Consider the following 23,576-nt stretch of genomic DNA (forward strand, 5'->3'; position numbering starts at 1 on the left):
CAAGACCACATGCATTCAACTTGCAAATTAGACTTGGTTAGCATTTAGTTAACAAGAAATCTTTAAAGTGCCCAGATACTTTAAAAATAAATAAATAAATCTTTAGTTAGTGGAATTAGATGGCTAGTTATATGCATTCATAATGAAAACTTATTTTAGCAAAATCTTAAGGCAAATACCTAAAGCATACATGCTTAATATTTACTTTAAGTAGAATTTTACAACAGTGCAAAAAGAAGAATAGTGCAGAGGAGTAGTACTGATGTATTCCCCAGCAGAGAAAACATGAAACAGCATTTATAGCTGCACTGAAAGTAGCTGCAGAGAAAAGTGACATGTATACAACTGTTCTAAAATGGCACATAATTAAGATGCAAAATAGAACATTACAGGAAGCACTGCCTCAGACATCAAGACTTTCTGAAGATAAAAGGTACCATGGTACTTCTCTGACCACGCAAGTACCACAAAAAATTAACACTGCTATACTTGAAAATAGAAAATCCCACAGAATTACATAATTAAAAAGTAATACAATAACCATTCTAGAAAGAGATGTGTGTTTTAGACAGCAGACTGAGCCCAGAACCACCATTTCAAACGTGATCAAACACACTCTTACAAGCAAACAAACATTGCAAAATATCACATTCACTTGGCCAAAAATACTTTATCAGCTATGACACAGATAGTAAACTTTTGGTAGGGAAAAAGCAACTATGAGAGTTGTTTGGCAAGTCATTCCATATACTGTTTGCAAAATACTTACCTTAAAAGACATGCCTTAATTCACTTGCATTTTTTCCAAACACAGAGTTCAGCAACAAAAGTGCATGTATAGCTGCAGTACTTGCACGGCTTTGCCTGACCTCCATTTCCACAAACAGAATTCTCTCATCAAAGCATACTTCATAATTTCCTGTGGGCTGATGAAAACCTTGTAACTCAAGCTAAGGTAATTTCCCCCCACACACACACTGCAGCACTCAAACCAACACAGGGTTTTCAGTCACACACATTTCTAATGGATCTGTATAGCCATGAATTTGAGTATTCAGGTTTACTATAATTTTTAGGAAAGACCACAGGTGGCCCATGCAAAAGTAAGGTACTTTTAATGATACAACTGGCTTTGGTGGAGAAGAGTGTTTTTAAATACCTCAGTGAAACATGTAGGCACATTTTGCAGATGTGTCACTTGGGAAGCAGCTGTGTTGTTTTGGTGTTTCACAGTCAAAAGCCGTATTTTCCATCTCAGGAAGTATGGGGCTGTAATATTAATTAAATACTGACGTGCATTGAATAGAAGCATATCTAAACCCTTAAATTAAGGTGAAGCAAGCCAGTCTTCCTGAATCTGAAGGTTACATTAAGGACCTACTGCTCTTCACTTCAGGAGAGAACCAATTCAGAGACCTCATTTGAACCAAATCTAGCCCTGAGATTTGTCTCTAACGGGTATTTGTTTCCAAAGACTAACACACTGTTAGAAACTGTAAAAATGTGCACTAACAACATGTCAGCATATTCTACCCTCTGTTATTCTTAGGGAGATACAGATGATTATGGTTGGTAGAAACTAGTAAGACTGACTGGGGCAGGGGAAACTAGTGGCACGGGTGGACCTAGACAAACCTGTGCACTCTTCAAGTATTAGTTAATTATCCTGTCACTTTTTTGAGATGTAAGTAAAATCAAGAAAAAAGGAAAATGGGAAGTAATGCTTTTCTTACCACGGTGAAGGTAAGGGAAAGCACAAACAAAAACAGGCCTTCATATATAGTGTCTCAGAAGGGCGTTACTGAAGATGATGGAGGAAGATACTCCCAGACCTAGTAAAATAACTCATTTTCTCAGACCACAATGCACTCATATTATACTTAATTTAAAACAGTGCAGAGGCATCACGTTTCCACACAGAACTCCTTGAGGCTGAACAGATTATTCTCTACTAGACAAAACCACCAGCTTTCTAGGACTCAACACACAGACAGTACCAGAAATATCCTATAACATCAGAAATGTTTTTCAAGTATAGCTTTTTGTTCAAGGGACCAGCGTAAGATAGTAAAGAACTGTACTCTAGGACCCTTGCTAAAGCAGAAATGAAATAACCACCCCATGTCAGCTCTAGTTCAGCGCTGTGAAACAGCTCTAAACAGTAGCTTCAATTATTACCAATTCTTTCTGCAGCCATTATCCCCTCACTAGCCCTGCTGACAAAAAGCGGGTCAAACCATCATGCAACATTCCTCAATTCTCAAGATACACTCAAGAGTAATTTCGTATTTGGGGACAACATTACCAATGTAAAAATTAATAATGAAGATAGCCTTACAACTTAAAAGCAACCTTTCCAGCTGTGATCACTGCCAGATAACTTTATACATCACTTCAACAGTGTAATTTCTGGAACTGACAAAGAATTTATAGACCTCTGCAGAATGCAATTCATAAATGTAGAAAGAAAACAGGCACACTTAGCCTCGACTATCCTTTCCCGTAAGTTAAATAACCAATTGTTCTTTCATCAACAGTAAAAGATCTGTTCAAGTGTTTCAAAATCAATGCTATCCTGTAACAGTACAAAAGACCATGTGACAGTATTTCATATTTCAGACTAAATAAGATTAATTCAGATTTTAAGGCAAACTGAATCCAGCTTCTAAAGAACAGTTAGGAGCATTTAAATTGTTTGCTTGTGTTAAGGTGGGGGAGAAGGTTGCTTAATATTTAGTTTCATTAACATGGCCACTGAAAAAAACCCTCAAATTCCATTTAAACAGATTTTCAGCTCAGTCAATCTGAGGTAAACTTTAGCCAGGACTTCTCATGTTTCTAGTCAATTTAATTTTCTGGTCCTGAAATGGTAATTACTGCAACAAGGACAGAAGACCTTTACTTACCATTTAGTAATCTGCACAACATGGGCTGCTGACCTAGTAAAATTAAATATTCCCTAAACCCACTTAATTTTTCTTTTAAATAAGTGTAACAAACTGGCTCTTTACCATGTACTAAACTCTAAGCTACCTGGAAGTATCACTCAAATATTAAGGTCACAGATCTCATTTTATGGCCTTCCTTGTACACATGATTTGACAAGCTAAGCTAGAAGTTAAATTTTTGTGTGTGTGTGGTGGGTTTTCGGGTTTTTTTATAGTCACATACAGTACACTCAAACCTACTTTAACCCTAATGCAACCGAAAATCTAAAGTTTTCAGTGTGTAAAACAAGGTGCTGCTTTACAACAGGCATATGAGATCAAGGTTAGGCAAAAAAGGTGGAAGTTTTTCTTTGGTTCTCAGGGTTTCAGTAATCTTATTAAGGGTTTAGGAAAAAAAAAACAACGAACACAACGGAGTAGCCAGTCCTCCTTATGATTTTCGGAGATCTGGTTACACATTACTTGACCTTATATAGCTCTCAAACACACAAATCACTCAAATGTACAATCTCTAAATGCAACAATGTGAAATGAATGCTTAATTTGGTCAACTAATCTCAGAAGGACTAGTCTTTTCTGCCCTTCTCCTGCTTTTCAGGAAAAGGAAAGCTTTTTATGCTATTTTCAATTAATGCTTGACTGAAGTACAAGTAGGTCAGCCATCTACTCTACAATCTAAATTGGACTTAAGTTCAAGGAAACTGGGACAAGAGGCCCCATTAGCTACCAGTTCTTACAGTTGCGATTACCATTGTGTTTTTTCGATTTAATAAGGCTGTGCCATCACTGACTATGGAGCATTTAAACAGCAGCCTTTAACCTGCATCTCAGCAACAATTAAAAGACAGAAAGGAGAGAGGTAAATAATACAAAGTTCAATTTAGTGCTCTCTCAAGATTGGAGTCTGAGAAACAGTAGTGATGAAAATTCAAGTATGCAAGACTACTTTTTCAAATATATATGGTCCAGATCCAGTGGATCAAACTGTTGAAGCAAAGTCTTAGTAAAAGCACATAATACACAACTTTTCTTGTCATACATGCTGCTGAGTAACTTCAGCATTTTAAATAGTTCCACAATGATTCTCAAAAACAGAATCAATTGCTGCTAAAGGTAGAATTATACACCTTTTTTGCTTTATGAACTAACTTAATCTAAATTCAATGACAGTAACCTCTACACTCACAAGCTAGCAGTATGATAGTCATAACAGTTGAGAAATAGCAGGCACAAATAGCTTCAGAATAAAGTGATCAAATTTCATAAGCTATTTAGTTTACTGTAAATCATTCTACACATTGTAATCAAACTGAAAAACTGTATAACATTAGACTCCAGAAAGTCTGGAGTCATTACATTCAAATGCAACATCCCATTTTAAATTAAAATAGAATTCAATTTTTATTTTTGCATGATGCATAGTAACATGAAGTAATCAGAATAGAAAAGGCTAGTATCATGGAATAAAATCATTCTGGAATCAAAATACCAAACTTGCACACACTCAAAAGGAATGGCTTAAGCCAGATTTCTAAAATGTACTTTGTGTATAAACCATATATATATGGCTTATATGCACACACATATAAAAACAGCTAGGAACGGGTAATAATTCTGCTCCGTACTACAGAGTTTTTGTGCCATTAGCCTAAAGCTATGTTTAACACATTGGTAATTTTCAGCAATCTTACAAAAGGTGCTACCAGAGTCCCCCTTCAACTCAAGATTTTACTAACTAGCTAGCAATCTTGTGCTTGTGAATTCAGCTTGAATGTCTGAAAAGATAACACACCATATTTCCCTGTGAAGTGCTGAATTTGTCTTCCAGGATTTGAATGCACTGTATTCGAGCTGACAGCTAGGATGGTAACACCCTGTTTATTTCCAGGTAGGGGGGGTGGGGGACAATGACATATAGACAGAACTGCACCATGACACTATAAAGGCAGGGCTCCGTGTCACTGGTCGCACTAATATCTCAGCCAGTGTTCTAGAATAGTCTGTGGTTACTGAAATGAGTCACCTGTCTACATATGACTACGGTTAGAAAGCCGTATCTCCATATGGCTCGTCAGTTAAGAGGTTGAGCAGCAAAGGGATCAAAAAAGAAAAAGATTGAATGGTTCAGCAGCTGAAACAGCTGCAAGTTGAAAGCTTCAATTATGCAGAAATGCCTTAAAGGCATCACTGAAAATAAGATTTCTATTTGACCAAATATTGCCCAAGAATAAGAAAACCAAGCCATGTGCTTACTCAATGAATAATAAACTTCACATTTAACTGTCTTTACCATATGGTAGTGGGAAGAACAAAAGAGGTATGTAAGATTGTAAAATACCGCAGAAAAAAGCTTAGACAAATAAAGGCAATGAAGAAAGTGTGACAAAAACTGATATACAAAATATATTACAAATTAATATTTACAAGTAACATATAATGATCTTTTTCAAAATCATACTCTTTAATGTCACAGGTCAAGTCAAGAACTTTTCAGCTGAGAACACCTGTGAAACTTACGTACAGGCATTTTCCACTTCTGGTTCTGAAGACTTAAAAGCCTTAATGTAATCATCTGATAAAAACAACATTAGAAAAAGTAAGCCTGCATCTAGAAAGTCTCCTAAAACCTCTTCATTTCTTGTTTCTGCACACCATTTTTCAATTTTCATGACTTCAAAATACAATGGCTTTACTGGAGGGGCAAGGCATTCTCCCTTTAGTTCCTAGCATAAATCAGAGGCAAACTGTGATCTGCCCAAATAGCAAAGCATACCAAATCCAGGAGGCTTTAGACTGATAAAAGCCCAACTACACCCGTAAAGGTAATGTCAGCTCTAGTAATAAAAAGTACCCATAGTAACTCTAAGTTATTCAGTGTAAGCTTTTTTGGGAAGGCCAGAAGTTTCTCTAACCCACTAAGAGAATCCCTCCAGTAACTACAGGTATTATCTCAGTAACATTTGTTTTTAATTGAGACAGCTCAATAGCTAAAGAGTCATCATCACAAGTAACCTTCACGCAATCAAGCCAAGTCTCAGACCACTGTTTTAAAGAGCGATCAACTGTCCTTACTCCTTGTACTGGCGACGATAAGCAGTACAGCAAACAGTGAAAGCAAAAAGCAGCCACTAATGAGCACCAGACTCTAATATACAGTAAGGGAAGCAAGCCCCATGGCAAGCACAGGAGCCTGCCAATTAAAAGCTGAACAGCAATAACAGCTATAAATTTGATCTAGCACGTTCCAATCAAATCTGTTGTTATCGCAAACCCTTCGAGCCCCATCCAGGGACACCAAAAAGTACGGTCATGGTTTAACCCCAGCCAGCAACTAAGAACCATGCAGCTGCTCACTCACTTCCCCCCACCCAGTAGGATGAGGGAGAGAATCAGGAAAAAAAGTAAAACTCATGGGTTGAGATAAGAATAGGTTAATAGGTAAAGCAAATGCCGGGCATGCAAGCAAAGGAAAACAAGGATTTCATTCACCAGTTCCCATCAGCAGGCAGGCGTTCAGCCATCTCCAGGAAAGCAGGGCTCCATCACGCATAACAGTTACTTGGGAAGACAAAACACCATAACTCTGAACTTCCCCCTTTCTTCTTCCCCCAGCTTTATATACTGAGCATGACATCACACGGTATGGAATATTCCTTTGGCCAGTTTGGGTCAGCTGTCCCAGCTCTGTCCCCTTCCAACTTGTTGTGCCCCTCCAGCCTACTCACTGGTGGGGTGGGCTGAGAAGCAGAAAAGGCCTTGACTCTATGTAAGCACTGCTCAGCTGTAACTAAAACATCTCTGTATTATCAACACTGTTTTCAGCACAAATCCAAAACAGAATACCATACCAGCATGAAGAAAATGAACTCTATCCCAGCCAAACCCAACACACTCCTAAGCTTAAGGCTACAAAGAACTCAAAAGAACAAAAGTAATTTCAAATATATTTTACAATTATACTTTGGGGATGTATATTTTGATTTACTAAGGTTATTTCAGAGCATGCAAAGAAGTGTTTCAGACATATGTACAATTAAAAAAAAAAACAACCCTAAAAGCATGAAAGAGATGAGTCTAGCTGTAAGGTTTTTCTTGCCATTGAGTATTATTAACCTCTGGTACAACTATCCGAAGCGTCCACACATACATACTCCTGTAGCAAAGTTTCTTCCTTCCCTTTTGTAACAAGGGGGCTATCATCACAACAGGAGTAGGAATACTAATATTTCTGTTAAACTTGAAATTCAGTTTATACCAAAAGAACTGGTACAACTGTCCATATCTGAAAGATAAAATAGCAGCTGCTTCACTGAAGCAGAATATCTGTGTATCTGATGCAGAGCCACCCAGAAAAACAGGTATTATACTTAAAACTCAATTGTATTTTACCACATCTAAAAAACCAGCATTAGTAAAGTGTGCTAGAGTATTCAAGAACTCAATAACCTTAAGCTGATTCCTTAGACAATGTGTATTTATTCTGTACCTTGCAATTTATGAAACTGAAAATGAAATTATGTCCAATTCTAACACCTTCAAACAAATTGCCTACCTTTTTCCCCCCATAACTGCTACAAATAATTTGAATATTCAGTATGTTTCACAGGGAAAGAAACAGTTTTATTACCTAGTTCACATTTGCCATACTATCTTAAAAAGCCTGTAGCCATAATTCCAGTTTGAAAACAAAGAAAGCTAATGTTTATTAATCCCTTCACAGACTTGTAACACTTTAGCATTGGAAACATTTTGCTCCATTTAACTCAGACAATCAATGAGCTAGTTAACTGTGACAGAGGACAGTCTACCAGACTTTGTTTGCAACAGGAAAGAAATCCCTTTCCTTTCAGCCTCTCAGAAAATAAAGGTAAGATCTATTCACATTTTTAACACTAGATTTTATGGGAAGTCAATGCAATAATTGATTAGAATGGCAAAAGATGAGTATTATAGTGAAGGTCACAGGGATCCTGAAAACAAGATCAAGTCCGTGGAGTTGATGAGGGTGGACTACTCAATACGTCAAGTAGGTCTTCAGAAGAATGTTCAATAGCCACACTTTGCTACAAGTAATCAGATCCCATAAGAAATACTTCAACTGAGTATTTTTCAATTTCTAATGATCACAGAATCACAGAAAAGCCCAGGTTGGAAGGGGCCTCTAAAGATCATCTAGTCCAACCTTTCATGGAAAACGGAGCCTAGAAGAGATTATGTAGAACCCTGTCCAGTCGCATCTTGAAAACCTCCAGTGATGGGGACAATATCTATGGTATCTATCAATTCACAAGACATCTTCAATCATTCAACTTCTAAAAGACAAGAACTAGATCACAATCACAAGAGCACCATTCTCACAACCAGTTACATTTCATTTGCTTGTTTACCTCCTGCACACAATTGTAGTAGATTTTTCTTTTTTCCTTATGCTAAAGGAGAAGGCTACACAACTGAATCTTGCAAAGCCATTAACTAATCCTTTTAACTACGAATTCCAATACCTTAAGAAAAAATTCATGGTAACATAACATTCTTCTGCTACAACACAGAAAATTTAAGCTATACCTAATTCATGTAATGATATAGGATTTCCATTATGGTCCACTTTGCATAATGTAAATTGGAAATACACAACTAACATCTTGAAAGAACACTCATTTGGTACACACGTACTCAACAAAATAGTCTTTGTCCTGGGCTTGTTACATCCTGGTATAACTATCTGTTTCTTATCATGTGAATATCCTTTTACTGTAACATCCATTGGCATGAGGTTTGTCCTCTTTATTACTCCCCTCCCCCGCAGTATTTGCATTATCTCATATTACCCTCACACAACTATTAAACATTAAATTAGCTGATCTTGGTCTTAATGCTGCTTTGAGACCATAGGCAATCCAATATTAGAATTCTCAATGCAAATCACAAGAATGTGAAGAGACTCAATAATGATCAATGCCCAACTACATTCCCAAAAAAAGATAAAACTCTGAACTCAAATTATTTCAGTCTTGCATTTCTACCACTAGCACCAAAAACTCCTTACAAAGGAAGGCAACTATTCTTTCAGAAATTTTTACGTGTTTATTCTTATTTTCACACAAATTGAAGAATTCTAATGACATCAAACCAGCCTAAGTCTAGCCAACATTTTCTTAGAATATAGCATCCACCTGTAGTTTAGATTTGGGAGCTTTTTGTAAAAGAAGCAACAGTAGTTGGCACAAATCTGTTGGTCTTCATTCTGAGGCTTTGAATAACAATGCCTGGTACTAACTGGAACAATTTAGAATTGCAGCATAAGAAGTGTTATGTGATACCAGAAGAGTCCTAAGGGTTTTTCTAAGTTCTCCCTCGTTGCTCGTATGAGATTATATGAACTATATGCCTACAATATTCATCAAATAAAGAAGTTTCTAAAGATAGCCTTTTCAACCTAAAAATAGTGCAGCATCAAAGGCCATTTGAACAGGTTTAGTGCCGACTCACAGCTTTGACTAAGTTCTAGCAAAATTAACATTGAAATTAGTTTTACTAACTCCACATGGTTCCAATTGACAGAGATAAATCAAAATACAACACAACTGTCCATTTTCTAGTGTCTGTGAAAGGTGAAAGTCAACAGAAGCTAGCACCAATGTAAGAAGGATCAGAAAAAAGAAGGAAAAAAAAGTCTTAGTAATGTCACTGACACAAAGTAAATTGGAATACAATGCTATAGAAAGGGTTCTTTTAGCTATGCAAAAAACTTCTGGCTCATGGTCCAAGATAGACAAGTACAAATCCAGCACTTTTGCCGATAAGATAAAACACTGAAAGCTTATCCAAATTCTTAAAATCTCTACACTCATCTTTTACAATCCCCTAGTTAGGGTATTTCAAGAGTAATGTTCCAAGAATTTATTCAACAACTTCAGGTCTGGATGCAAGTTACCATCTGAATTCATTCAGCTTAACCCAGATAAGCAGTAATTCTATACCAAGTTTTCAACTGTAGACAAAATCAGAAGAAATCCAATAACAAATTGTTCAGTGGATTTTCAAGTAGGTAACTTCTCACTTGCTTCAATATTTAGGTTTCAGTAGGCTAGCTTTAGACAAAGCTTTAAGTTGTTCTATTGCCATTTTATGCATTTGACATATGTATGCCAAATCCCTACTTGTACTTGTCTTTCACCCAAGATGATGATTTTTTTCTTATAACAGAAAAACATTCATAAAAGTTAGCCAACTGAGAAACAAGAGTTTAAAATGTCTTTTTAAGCTTACGTAGTTAGATTTCCAGCATCCCTTTTAGTATTCACAGCTACATAAAGCAGTTAAGCACTTGAAATTGGGCGATGGTGAAATACATGGAAGACATGACTTGCATTCCTTCCTCTTTTAGGGCAGATACTATAACCAGATTGAGATTTTTCACAGTAGTCCAAATTTAAACATGCATGCTGACTCTGATGTACATGCCTAGGTGCAATATGCTATTCTTTGCACATTCCAATAATTCTCATAAGCCAACACAGCTGCGTAACTAGAGAAAGTAGCTCAAATTTAATTCATTCTGGAAGATAGACCCATACTCTGAAGAACAATGCAGAGATTCCTGGAGGACTGTAATTAATTTTAAAACAAATTCAGACACACGCATCCTCTTATTTATTACATAAATTAATAGGACAGGCAGCAACTAACCCTCGACTAGTATGGGGTAGTGCTCTCTGTTCAGAAATTTTAGGCTATTTGTAATTAATGGATACAGTCTTAACAGTACTTAAAATGGGGGAGGAAGTCAATGACAACCTCATTCACACACATATCCCCCAAACCATCAGAAGCCCCACATCAATTGTCCAATACAGAAAAACCCAAACAAAACAATCAACAACCAAACCACACCACAAAAAAAAACCCCAGAACTGGAAGAGCCATCACAACAGTGCCAAAGCAATTTAACAATAGCTGTAAGTTTTACATTGCATATTTCTCCCCATTTGCAGGGCTAAACACTGCCCAAGTCAATTGCTATTGCATTATAAGAGTGTTTCAGAAGATTTTTATAAAAGCTTTTTTTATGACATGAGATTACATAACTTTGTCCTCTAACCATTCACTGCAATAAAAATTGAAAGTTTCATGCGATATATTTTTCCTTAACAAATTCAAACCATATTTTTTAAGAAGCATGTTTATAAAATCTTCAGCTTTAAAGAGCCAATTTGTACAACAGCTTTTCACAGTATTTTTCCTACCTAACAAATTGCATTCCAGTGAGTATGCTAGCCAAATTAGATACTTTACACATCCCTGAAAATTAAAAATCTCATAGAAACTTTATAAACTTCACAGTTGAACTACTAAAATAATTCACAACTCAACAAAAAAATCTCAAAAAACTATGATAATGGGACAGTATTATTCATTCAAAAAATGTAGCATTTTATCCATATGTATGAAAAGGTGAAACAAACACTGCAAACGCAAAAAATACATAAGATGCGCACAATGAAAGTATCTTTAGATATACTTGAAAACATCAAAACCTGTTCAACTCTTTCCATATTTCCTTGCTGTGCAGTAAGATCTCTTGGAAGCAGCATAAAAACTGCTAAAATTATACTGTAACACTAGTCATTTTGTTCTGCAATACATTGGTAGGCATTATGTGCTAATTTTAGCACAGTTTGTCCTTAATTACACAAAGGAAAGTGTTTCTGCAATACCTAATAATATGTAGAAGCAAAGGTGCTTCCTATCTAGCCTCTTTTGCAAGAAAGGGGAGGAGGGAAAAAGGGCAGAAATATCAAAGATCTCCAATTGCAGTTTTAGTTTCTCTACAGGGCTAGTAAAATACCCCAGCTAACTGGATCTTTGGAGAAAGTGAGACTACATCATATTTTATTAGACTGATCAAAGTCTAAAGCAAAGAAGCTATAAGTTGTCTTGCATAACCTAAATAAATCCAGAATTCATGTATATTTCTTTTATCTATTCATATGTATCAGTTACTGAACTGCTTGTTACTGACTTGACAATGATTAAAATTGCACAGCACAGATTTTACTCGTGATACCCATATAACTCAGAGGATTTACATTCTACCAGAAACTATGCAATACCCTGATCTACACCAAGTGCTAAAAATACAGTAATTAGATACAGACCAGACCCACATATTGTTCTCTGATACAGGGATACTACAAGCCAAAGCTGAAGCAGCTGCTTATATGCTACTTTAGACAAAGGATTTCTTATCCAAATTCAAACCAATTTTAAGATCAAATCTTATTTCAAATCAATTTTAAGGTTCACCTACAGAGCCTTTAGAACTATATTGATTGTCCTTTAATCTCCTTGATTTTGTGTTTAGAAACATAAATAACAGATTTGGTCCTACCTCAATGAATGTACAATGATATCTAGTGAATAAACTTTCACCTTTCCCAGTGCATAGAACAATTAAAAAAAGAAAAGCACAAAGTGTCCTGCAATACTTTCAGCCTGCTTGCTCGGAAAGATATTCTCTGCTAGCCAATCTGTGCACCTGCTTCAAAAAAAAATCATCAGGTGGAACAGCACTTTGCTGAGAACAGCCAAGAAAGCAGACTGGGCAGTATCATAAAACAAAAGTAACAGGAGGATCTAACTAATTCTATTCAATTATTTTTGTGAGAGAAAAGAAAAAAGAACAAAACAAAAACACAGAGAGGTTACAATAAAGTAGGGAAGCAGTTTTTCCAGTCTAGGAAATGAGAGCTGGCATGGTCTTTGTGTATACCTAGATATTACCCTGTTAAAAAAACCAAAACCAACTAACATTCTAAAAAAAACCCTTGATTCCGCAAGATTGACGCAATTTTGGAAATTAAATATTGAGTTGGAATTCAAAGCTAGCTCTTCAACACCTGGTTTAACAATAAAGTGTTAATAGATTAATTTAAATCTTCTGCTAGGAGTTTCAAAAAGTTATTTAGCATACTATATTTATTTTTAAAAAGTGAATTTCATTACATAAGAATATATATCAGCATTACACATTAGAAACATCTAAGTTACTTATAAGTGAGTATTCCAGAAGTCAAAAGCCAAAGATTTTTAGCTCCTTTCTACTTGGAACTTGTTCAACTTCAAAAAGTATTTCAATTCCGTCTTCTGGTCCTTCCACATTAAAATATTTTAAGCAAAAATTCAAGAAAAGAACAGCAAGTTTACCTTTAAATTTATAAATTCGAGATCATTTGATACATATTACCTGTTCACCTATGCATTCAAAACTGGTAAAAATAAAGAAACTAAGTTGAAGCGCATCTTCAATTGCCTTAACTATAAATAGTTTAAGGGTACAGTCTCTAGGCAGTAAGTGTTAAAATCTCTCAGCTGTATTTCAGCAGCTCATGTAGCACAGATTCAGCTGGTAGGATGAGCAACGCTGTTTCGTTTTCCTTACTTTATTACATCCTGACCACCTTTGGCATACATGGGATTATAAAAGCACTTATACAAAGTCTTGTTTACATCCAACATTCACTTTATAGCTCAACTTTATAGAAATTATTCACTGTACTGCTCGTCTCAATACCTAGCCTGATTACTTTATTACAGTATAAATTTGTTCCACTGACAAAGATTGATCTGGTCTTCTCCCACACCCCCAGTCACTCCTTCTGACTCATACATATGCTGATTCTATTTGGGAAGCCAGGTGCTAAGCTTTACCCAGCTGAAAATTACTCTGGAGAAAAGAAAAAAAAAAAAGTTTCTTGCTGGAGCAGGGAACCAAGTCTGGTCACAGCACAGCCTCATACATAGAGCCAACACAGAGCACCTAGCAAGAACAAATAGCTGGGAACCAGCGAAAGAACCTGATTTGCTGTTTTAGTAGCAACACAGACTGTCACTGGTTTTGAAGTTACTTGCCTTATCACCATGAGTAGAAGTGGCAACAAGCTTCTGAGCTAGTTTAATGAGTTACAAGATGTTATGCTAACAAAAGGAATAAGCAAGTACACAAACAACACAAAAGATACTCTTCAGAAAGTCTGAGACCCTGAAAGACAGGCAAAAAGGTATTGTCGTTTTTTTATGTTTAAGTGGCAGGCATACAAGAAATTAGATTTTTGCATTTGGGAACATAAATCAAGGCCATTTAATATCACTGAAGCTTCACTGTACAAGTCACGACTGAACAGTTTGTAAGTCGTTATAATGTAGGTAGAGAGGATTAAGTGGTCAAGAAGGGAGTGGTGACAGTGCAATAATATTCATTACTCATTTGGATTACCAACAACTTTAAAGAGCACTAACACTCCACAGATGTTCTAAAACATCTTCCAATAGCTCATGCACGACACGGCCACTAACAGGTATCTGCCAGAGACCACTAAAACATGCTGAACAACACAGCACAGCCAGGTCCTTCTGCAGTGAGCTGCGGTGTGAAGGAGAATGCCGCATTACCATGGGCCCCTGTGGTCCCACTGACATATGTTCCATGTTTCACTTTCTCAATTCTAAAATTGGCATGGAATTTAACATGCGTTATAGGTCACAATGCCCTAACTCAAGGAGCACATTGCATCCAACATGAAGGAACTCCATGTATACCGTCCCTCAAAAGAGAATGGATGACAGAACTAAAAGAAGTGACTACCTGCATACCAGTCCTGAGCTGACTCAGACCATTTCCAGCTTCAACTGAGAAGACTCAGTTGGCAATCAGATTTGGCAATCTGATAAAATAGCATTACTTTATCACACAAGAATCACAGGGAGTCAGACAGGATTTTTTAATAGCTGTCTCCAAAGCCACAGTAGAAGAAGAAAACAAAGTAATTACAGAAATAGCTATACATTCAGTGAAAAAGAGGAGAAATTCACAGTAACAAATGTAACAAAAGCTAGCAATGATGAAAGCAGAAAGAACACTGAAATACTTGTAGTGGTAGACCTCAAATAGACTTAAAGCTCTTTTATTATATAACAACCTTAGCAACAATGCTATCATCCATAAGGTATTAACATTTTAATGTAGTTATAGAGGCAGAGGATCTATGAATGCTGACAAATAATCACATCTGAGTGATATGATTATTAGCCCTCAAATTGGAAAACAAGAGAGCTTAGGAGTCCAAACAAGCATGTTCAAATTAGCTTTTGTTCAAGAATTTTAAAATATCATTTGGGAGGCTGTAAGTCATGAACTTTTAAGAAATTCTGAATAATGGGGAAGTTCCAGAAGACTAGGGAAAAACTGATATCACACAAGCATTTTAAAGGGGACATGGTTAGTTTAGTAAAGACAAGTCAATCAAAATGGAACAAATACGATTCCACTTGAGTATAACAAGTTGATAATTATTATTACATAAGTAAAAAGAAAAATCAATATAACCAACTTCTTAACAGCATCCTCTTTGTATGAGGTCACCATCCTGAGTGATAATGATTATACTGACAACAATAAGTTTCAACACAGCATTCAACTTGCTATCAACAAGGTATTCAGATTAAGATACAGAATGATACAAGCTTAGTCTGAAATTACATTTATTTTAAGCTCTCAAAATACAGAGTCAAGAAATATTACGAAGCAGGATGTGTCCAATGAATTACTGTTAAGCTATTTACCATTATTATCAGTGACCTCAAAAAAGATCAGGAATCATGACTGATCTACTGCACAGCCAATTTAAGAAAAAGCCTGAGGAAACAGTAAATAACAGAGAATCCAGTGCTGATAAACCTGTTTGGATTGTTTGCTGAAATGAGCACAAGCTAAAGACACTAATTTGGAAGTCACATTGGGCTGTACCAAGACAAAGTTTAATTTTCCTATCTCATAAAGATGGCCTAATATTTTAGGCATAAAGTTGGGAGAATTCTGAAATGGAGAGGAATACTCAATTGAATGTGCTCAATGAATTGTAGGATATAAACAAAATGCTGTGAGGTAGGCAGCTAGAAGGATGTATTATCTGACTATACATCAGAGAGAGTACCCCATTTCAGACAGCAGGACTAATTAGCCAACTGGGAAACTAACAGGGTTGTGGTGGGCTCTACATCCATTCTATCTAAGTGGGAAGCTTTCTTTGTGGCTATATCAAATTCCAACAGGGATTCATTCACAGAAGTCCTATGGCTTGTCTTTTTCAGATAAAACCAGATGGTTTAAAAACAAATGGTTCCTTCCTGGATTAAAATCTATTAACCGTTCTTTTGCATTTGTACTGTGTACTATTAGCAACTGTATAATCAAACTACTTTAACATTTTAAGAGCAGCAGCAATTAAAATCTGTTTATGCAAAAGATCATCTCTTTAGATGTCTATAGAATGTCAATGCACGATCCACAGATTTAAAAGTGCCTATCCATTTAAGCTATTTCCAAAACATGCTCCTGAGGATATATCCAAAATTGCAAGAAAAGAAGATAAGGAACAAACAGAAGAATAGGAAGTTAATTCTAAATTTGCAAATAAGTTTACTTATCCTGCACACTACATGAGTGGGGTACATCTCATTAAAACATCTTAAAAAAAAATGCATCAAATCATTGCATGTATCAAACCAAAAGGCCTAACTTCCAGTATAACACAACTGCCATCAAATTCATTGTTAGGCCATGTATTGGGCTTGCGTGGCAAGGTTTTGGTAGAGGGGGGCTGCAGGGGTGGCTGCTAGAAGCTTCCCCCATGTCTGACAGAGCCAATGCCAGCTGGCTCCAAGACGGACCCGCCACTGGCCAAGGCCAAGATCATCAGCAACCAAGGTAGTGCCTCTGGGATAACAGATTTAAGTGTGGGGGGGGGAAACCCTGCTGCACAACAGCAGCTGGGAAAGAGGAGTGAGAATATGTGAGAGAAACAACCCTGCAGACCCCCAGGTCAGTGAAGGAGGGGGGGGAAGGTGCTGCGGGTGCTGGAGCAGAGATTCCCCTGCAGCCCGTGGTGAGGAAGACTGTGGTGAGGCAGGCTGTCCCCCTGCAGCCCAGGGAGGTCCATGGTGGAGCAGATCTCCACCTGCAGCCCGGGGAGGACCCCACACCAGAGCAGGTGGGTGCCCGAAGGAGGCTGTAACCCCGTGGGAACCCCACGCTGGAGCAGGCTCCTGGCAGGATCTGCAGATCTGTGGAGAGAGGAGCCCACGGAGCAGGTTTTCTGGCACGACTTGTGAGCCTGCGGGGGACCCACGCTGGAGCAGTCTGTGTCTGAAGGACTGCAGCCCATGGAAGGGACCCACGCTGGAGCAGGTTGTGAAGAACTGCAGTCTGTGGGAAGGACCCACGTTGGAGAAGTTCATGGAGGACTGTCTCCCATGGGAGGGACCCCACGCTGGAGCAGGAGAGGAGTGAGGAGTCCTCCCCCTGAGGAGGATGAAGCGGCAGAGACAATGTGCGATGAACCGACCCCAACCCCCATTCCCCATCCCCCTGTGCCACTGCAGAGGACATAGAGAATTCGGGAGTGAAGTTGTGCCCGGGAAGAAGGGAGGGGTGGGGGGAAGGTGTTTTAAGATTTGGGTTTAGTTCTTATTATCCTACTCTGATTTGATTGACAATAAATTAATCTAATTTCCCCAAGTTAAGTCTGTTTTGCCCGTGATGGCAATTGGCAAGTGATCTCTCCCTGTCCTTATCTTGACCCACGAGCCTTTTGTGGTATTTTCTCTCCTCTGTCCAGTTGAGGAAAAGAGAGTGATAGAGCAGCTTTGGGGGACACCTGGTGTCCAGCCAGGTTCAACCCACCACAGGCCATCAACGATACAGTAACAGTATACAACTTGTTTTCACTTACCTTTCCATTTAGGACTCTGTTCGCTTAAGACAGCATGAAAGTTTGCTTTAGGAAGTGACACTATGAATCACAGGTTATTGACTGATCATACCTTATCCATATGTGCTGGTTGTTCCTACATTCGGTTGAACCAGCTGTCAAAGATGAGAAAAACCTCAACTCAAAGCAAGAATGACTTGCAGTCCTAAAAGTTCCCTGGGCCAAAAAAACTGCTAGTAGAAAGCAGAATGGCAGTAAAATACACTCACCTTGGTGTAAACCAACAACTAGTGGCCTACCATAATAGTGGACCAATACAAATAATCAATGAGATGGCAATACTCCCAGCTGTGGGCATAAGAGTTTCTAAGAAATTTAATTGCTCAAAAGAGGAAAAGCTAACCAGTCAATTTATTTCTCACTGTATTTGAATTATATAAGACTGATGGCGTTCTTTATAGGAAGTTCTCTCCTAACAAACAAAAACTAAAGAAAAGTTGTTTAAAGGAAATGGTTATCCAGTTTCAGTTCTCACATGTAAACCAGAGGGCTCACATTTTGGAATGGAACCATCACCTCAACCCAGCAAGAACTTAGGAATAATTCTCTTTGGTTAAGTTCATCCTAGAGCTTAACCAAGTTATTCAATGGCTCCTTCAAGTTAAGCACAACTGTATGCTGAACAGATATTAATTACTTAGATTGTTAGATTATTTCAGGTAAATGACAAAAAAAAAAGTTTTGAAGCTTTTTTCTGTAACAATTAAGGGACAGAGAGAGCCTGAAGCCTTTGGAAAAAAAGGCTTTTAAAAATGTTATTCAAGGACTGTGGAAGTAAGCATGCCTACAAGTTGATATTGTATACATGTGGTTCCATTAAATACAAAGAGTTGCTTTAACATACCTAGACCTGTTTGTTATAAATTTATCATTTCTCCTGACAAGAAAGCAGTGTTGTTCCACTCAGCAGTGATCCAGGTATCTGTCAATTTGCCAAGAAAGCCTCTACTGAGGGAGAGGATCAGAGGCATAAGTCAAACTAAAAAGATGTCCTGTTTGTCCTATGACTCACGGCAGATCATTTATCGAAATCTGTACTTCACATTACCCCTTTGAAGAAGGACACATTAAGCATATTCACCCTGCGCCCTTCATTTGACATATTAAGTCAGCAATTAAAGAAAAACAAAACACATAGGCTTAAAAGAACAGCGAAATATGGCTGTGCATCTGCTGTTGAAATAAGAAGTTTATTTGTTCTCAATATTCACCTACCATTACTATGCTAAGTAAGAAGGTCTGTGCAAGTTGGTATTGGAATCCAGAACCCTTGGCTATGCTCAGAAAGCAGAGTTTGAGATGCCAGGTACGAGAACTCTGCTAGTCCTTTCAGAACTCAGTCAATACACACTTTTTGTTGTTACAGTCACCAGCTGGCAATGCATCAGCCTGATACGTGGGGGAGATTAACTTATTATCATACATAAAAATCAGACTTACGAGTCCTATTTGTGCTACTCGTGTACAAAGACACAATAAGGCAGAAAGAATATCACCCTTCTGTAAAAAGACACTTCACAACGAAGATTACAGGAACACCACAGTCATCCAGTGTTAATACTAGTAAACAACCCACTACTTTATAATCAAAAGCTAAGAGTTTGCAAGTACATCATGATTCTGTGATACATAAGTCACAACAGGCATGAGAAGATATTTAAAACACATAACTGTGAACTCCTCCAAGTTCACTGTGTCACTTAAAACCTGCATGGTACCCATTCTCAGGGGATCTACTATGTTGCATCTGTAAATTTATGTCAAGAGATTACATAAAATCCAGCCTTTTTGGTTTCAGTAAAACTGTTTGAAACAAATGTTTGATAATATTATTTAACAGACTGTTCTCATCATTGCCATTGTTGCTGTTATATTGTTATTTTGGTCTGTAGATGCCTTGGAATTAATTCTTAACTTAAAGCAGAGTCCTACACAAGCAAAAAGGATTAGTAACATGCATTGGCTCAAAAAACCCCAATGCGAGATACAGGTTTCCAACACTGTCAAAATATTTACAATATGTTGGGTAAACCAGAAGATTTTTTAAATATTTGCATATTCTAAAAAGTTGAACCAAACCACATCACTTGAAGTCTTAGAAACATTTTCTTTTTGCTCCAGAGCTCATTACTGTGCAGTGTTACAATATCCATGCTAGCTCTATCCCTATTTACCATGTAGGGCTGGGTAGCTTCTCAAATATTGACACATCCTGTCCACCAAGATTCACAGGACTCTACCAATGCGCACCAGTTCACAGTGGCTCAAGCAGAATCACTCACACTCCAAGGAGCACACATCAAGGCAGATTCTAGACCAACATCATTAGAGAAATTTTGACTGTTCCCTTCCCTCAAGCAAGGTACCTTGCAGGATAGCACATAGAGGAATGACATTCAAGTCTTGTGACAAATTTGACTATGACTGTATACTGGAAATCAGCCCTGGGATACAACAGCCTTTTTACTATCGACTTCAGGTTATTCTTCCCAACCCCAGTGAGCCGACTAGCCAGGTAATGTTCATATTAAGTACACCATTCTATTCAACCACAGACTCAGAATACTTAGCTCAGTTTATCTTAGTACAGTTACATCACTTATTTCCTGCTTTCTTCTTTTTCACGTTCTGAGAACAATTCATCATTGTATTAAGTCAAGCCAAAAATCAGTAACTAGGTTTAGTTGAAAGGAACACCACCACTTCTTGAAGGTTTATGGATTAAGACAGAATTTGAATTTAATCCTATGTTACAAAAAGCTGTTCACCTCATAGACTAGTCTTCAATTCAAGCATTAGAGACTTCATTCCAGGTCTCAGGCAATGAGTAAGTCACTAAATCTTAGAATTTATTTTAAAAAGCAAAGATCCCAAGAAGCAACAAAACACTACTCCAATGTATTAGTTTACATGCATGTTTAAACAGATCTATTAAAAACCCCTTCAATCTGCATCCACCATTCTCCTGGCTCATTGTATGAGAAGATGCAACTTTTTCCAGAACCTGCTACTCCCATATTGAGAAAACCATGCACCATCTTGGAAGCAGAAAGCTACCTTTTAGCTAGTTTGTATTATTCCCATAGATTCATAGAAGCACAGGCAATTATTGACTAGCAGCACTGCTAAGCATTTTATCCTTTGGCATTCCTGTGACAAGCACAGAAGTCTCTTGTCCTGCATTTACAGGCTGCCAATTCGAGTCACAGTAACCTTCAGGCTCATTTTAACCACAATCAGGGAAGTACAGAATCGACATAAGGACATCTTTAAGCAAGTAGCTCGCTCAGCTCTAGAGAAGGAAAAGGTACTATTATGCTGCATAAACAGACGATGAGAACAAAACTTCTCATGCCTAAGACTAAGTCATCCAAACATGTTACCTGGTAAAAATAACAGGTTCACAAAACTGATTTTCAGAACCCAATACAACAAAAGAAAGCAGACATCTACCCATTAGAAAAATATATAATCTAGGTATTTTCTGAGAGTATTACTTACAAACATTCATAGATCAAAATGGTGCCCGGAATATCACTGCACAGTTAGAAAGCCATGTTACTATAATGGTATTTCAAATACTAAAGGAATAAAAAAGAAAAATCAGAAGAATACAGTTAAATATACACTACAAAGTAAAATGAAGTTTTTGTTACAGAGATGACTTGTGGAATTTAGAAACGCTCTCATAAAACTATGACAATTAAAAAAAGTTAAAGAACACTTAAGACCATCCACAAAGACACATACAGCTAACAGACCATCCACAAAGACACATACAGCTAACATCAAGCCCAGCAATCACAAATGCCATCTAATTTGTCAGCTCAACATTAACTACTGCATCTTGCAGCACACCCCCTTCAAAATGAGAGAAAAAACACTCAGTAAAAGAAAATATTCCAAAACAGTTTTGCCTATCAACCATCAATAAAACTATTTCATCATCAAGTACAATTGTGCTATGCATCTTCCTTTTAATACTGATATTGTTGCTTGATGTGTGGTATGCAGTTTAACCCCCAGGGCAGTTTTTAATGTTTACTCTAGTATGGCACTGCACAACACACAGACCCTGAGCCAAAGAAACTGACTCTAGAACTGTAAACTATGCACCAAGGGGAGTTTGGAGCACTTGAACACTGAACAGCCATGCCAAGGCTAACACTACAGAGGACGAGGTAGCACCTGCAGTCCTCTCCTGCTTACCATACCTAAGCTGTGGCATAATATGATCAGAGACCTCTGAAGTGATGCTGCATTGTGCTAATTAGACATGCCCCGTGTGCTAATACATGCTACTGTTTAAGCTCATTCAGTCATAATTAGCAGAATATAACCCTACTATCTTTGAAGGCAAATTGCAAGTTTGACAAAATATAATTTCAGGCAGGTACAGGTATGAAAGAGCAAGCACATTAGCCCTCAGTGCTAATAACCTTAATAGTTAAAAACACAGTTAAGAAGTTTTGCCCATCTGAAATATAGTTGGCAAACTGTTTTAGTTACCTCTCACATTTAGGCAGAAATACAAGTCTTCTTCCACCCCCTCCCCTGCCCAACAAAGCAACGAAGCAACGTTTTTCTATTGGTCTCACAGTTGTACAAGAATGAGCTTTTTGTTGCACTAAAACCAGAATGAAAACTCAGTTATTTACATAATGCCATCTTCACTCCTACTATTATAATAATGCACTGTTAACGTTTTTACCTCTTCAAAGTAGTGGAGAGGTTTTGTCTTTAGAGAAGGGTTGAACAAAGTCTGGAATTAAATCCAAGTTAGCAGAAGGGGAAAAATCCCCCCTGCAGCAAGAAAAAACAGCCTCATGGCAACCTTTGAAGCAGTCTGTTATGAGATAGTAGAGCGCAACAGAAGAAAGGAAAAGCATCTAGCCCACCTGAAGGCTCATTTTTTACCCTAGTCTGGGTCACGTACAAATGGTCAAACTTACTGAAATAGGTACAGGAAATGTGAGCAGTGGTGTACTTGTTTTAAATGATCTTAACTAATCTAATAAAGAATGGCTACCAAGAGAACTGAACGTTTAAAGATTACATTTAGTTTTCAAACGTTCAGTTTACAAAGGGCAGCCTATTGTAACTTGCACCTTTCTGGCTTCCTTTACTGCTAGGGCAAAAGGGTGAAGCTTCAGAAGATTGAGTCTATCGGCTTCTGAGTCACTACAACCAGAGCGAGCCAAGCAGCTGGGAAAGATGGATACAGCGAGCCAGGCAGACACTGTAGGTACCCCGCTCTTTCTCTAACCAGGTAGCATCGATGCGCATAAGGAGACTTCTGTCTCTCACACCGACATTTCACTCTGGGAGACGAGAAGATTCCTTCCACGAGCCAAAAAAGGGAAAGTCAAGAGAGAAGGCGGCAATGGCAAGCCCAAGAACCCTGACTTAGCTGGGTTACCACCGGTGCTCGGGAGGCTGTGAGCCGCTCAAAACCTCACTCTCCCCCGCGGGAGAAACACCTCCTCCCACCGAATCGGCATCGTTACATGCCATCATCCCGGACACCGGGACTGCAAAGCCGGCAGGAAAACCCCAACGGCTCGACCTCAGGTCTCCCCCCCCCCACCCCAAAGCCGCCGCCACCACCGAGTGGGCCACTAAACTTCCCCGCGCAGCGAGCCCTTCCCTCCTGCAGGAACCGAGCCTCCCCGCAGCCAGTGTCGTCATCCCTCGCAAGCCCCAGCCCTGCCCTTCCCCGCCGGCCGCCCAGCAAGGAGAGCTTCACCTTCCCCGCGCCCGCCGGAGACGAAGCCCCGCACCGCCGCGGGGCTCGCCGGCC

At 38.2% G+C, this 23,576-nt stretch overlaps 1 protein-coding gene across 2 annotated transcripts in view; it reads right to left on the reverse strand.

Annotated features, from left to right (window-relative positions):
- PACSIN2 (protein kinase C and casein kinase substrate in neurons 2) overlaps positions 1-23,576 on the reverse strand; it is a 61,166-nt gene that overhangs the window by 37,196 nt on the left and 394 nt on the right. The gene's annotated exons all lie outside the window — the stretch shown is intronic.

Source organism: Haliaeetus leucocephalus, unplaced genomic scaffold, assembly GCF_000737465.1.
Source record: "Haliaeetus leucocephalus isolate CR32 unplaced genomic scaffold, Haliaeetus_leucocephalus-4.0 Scaffold170, whole genome shotgun sequence".
NCBI classification, from domain to species: Eukaryota; Metazoa; Chordata; class Aves; order Accipitriformes; family Accipitridae; genus Haliaeetus; species Haliaeetus leucocephalus.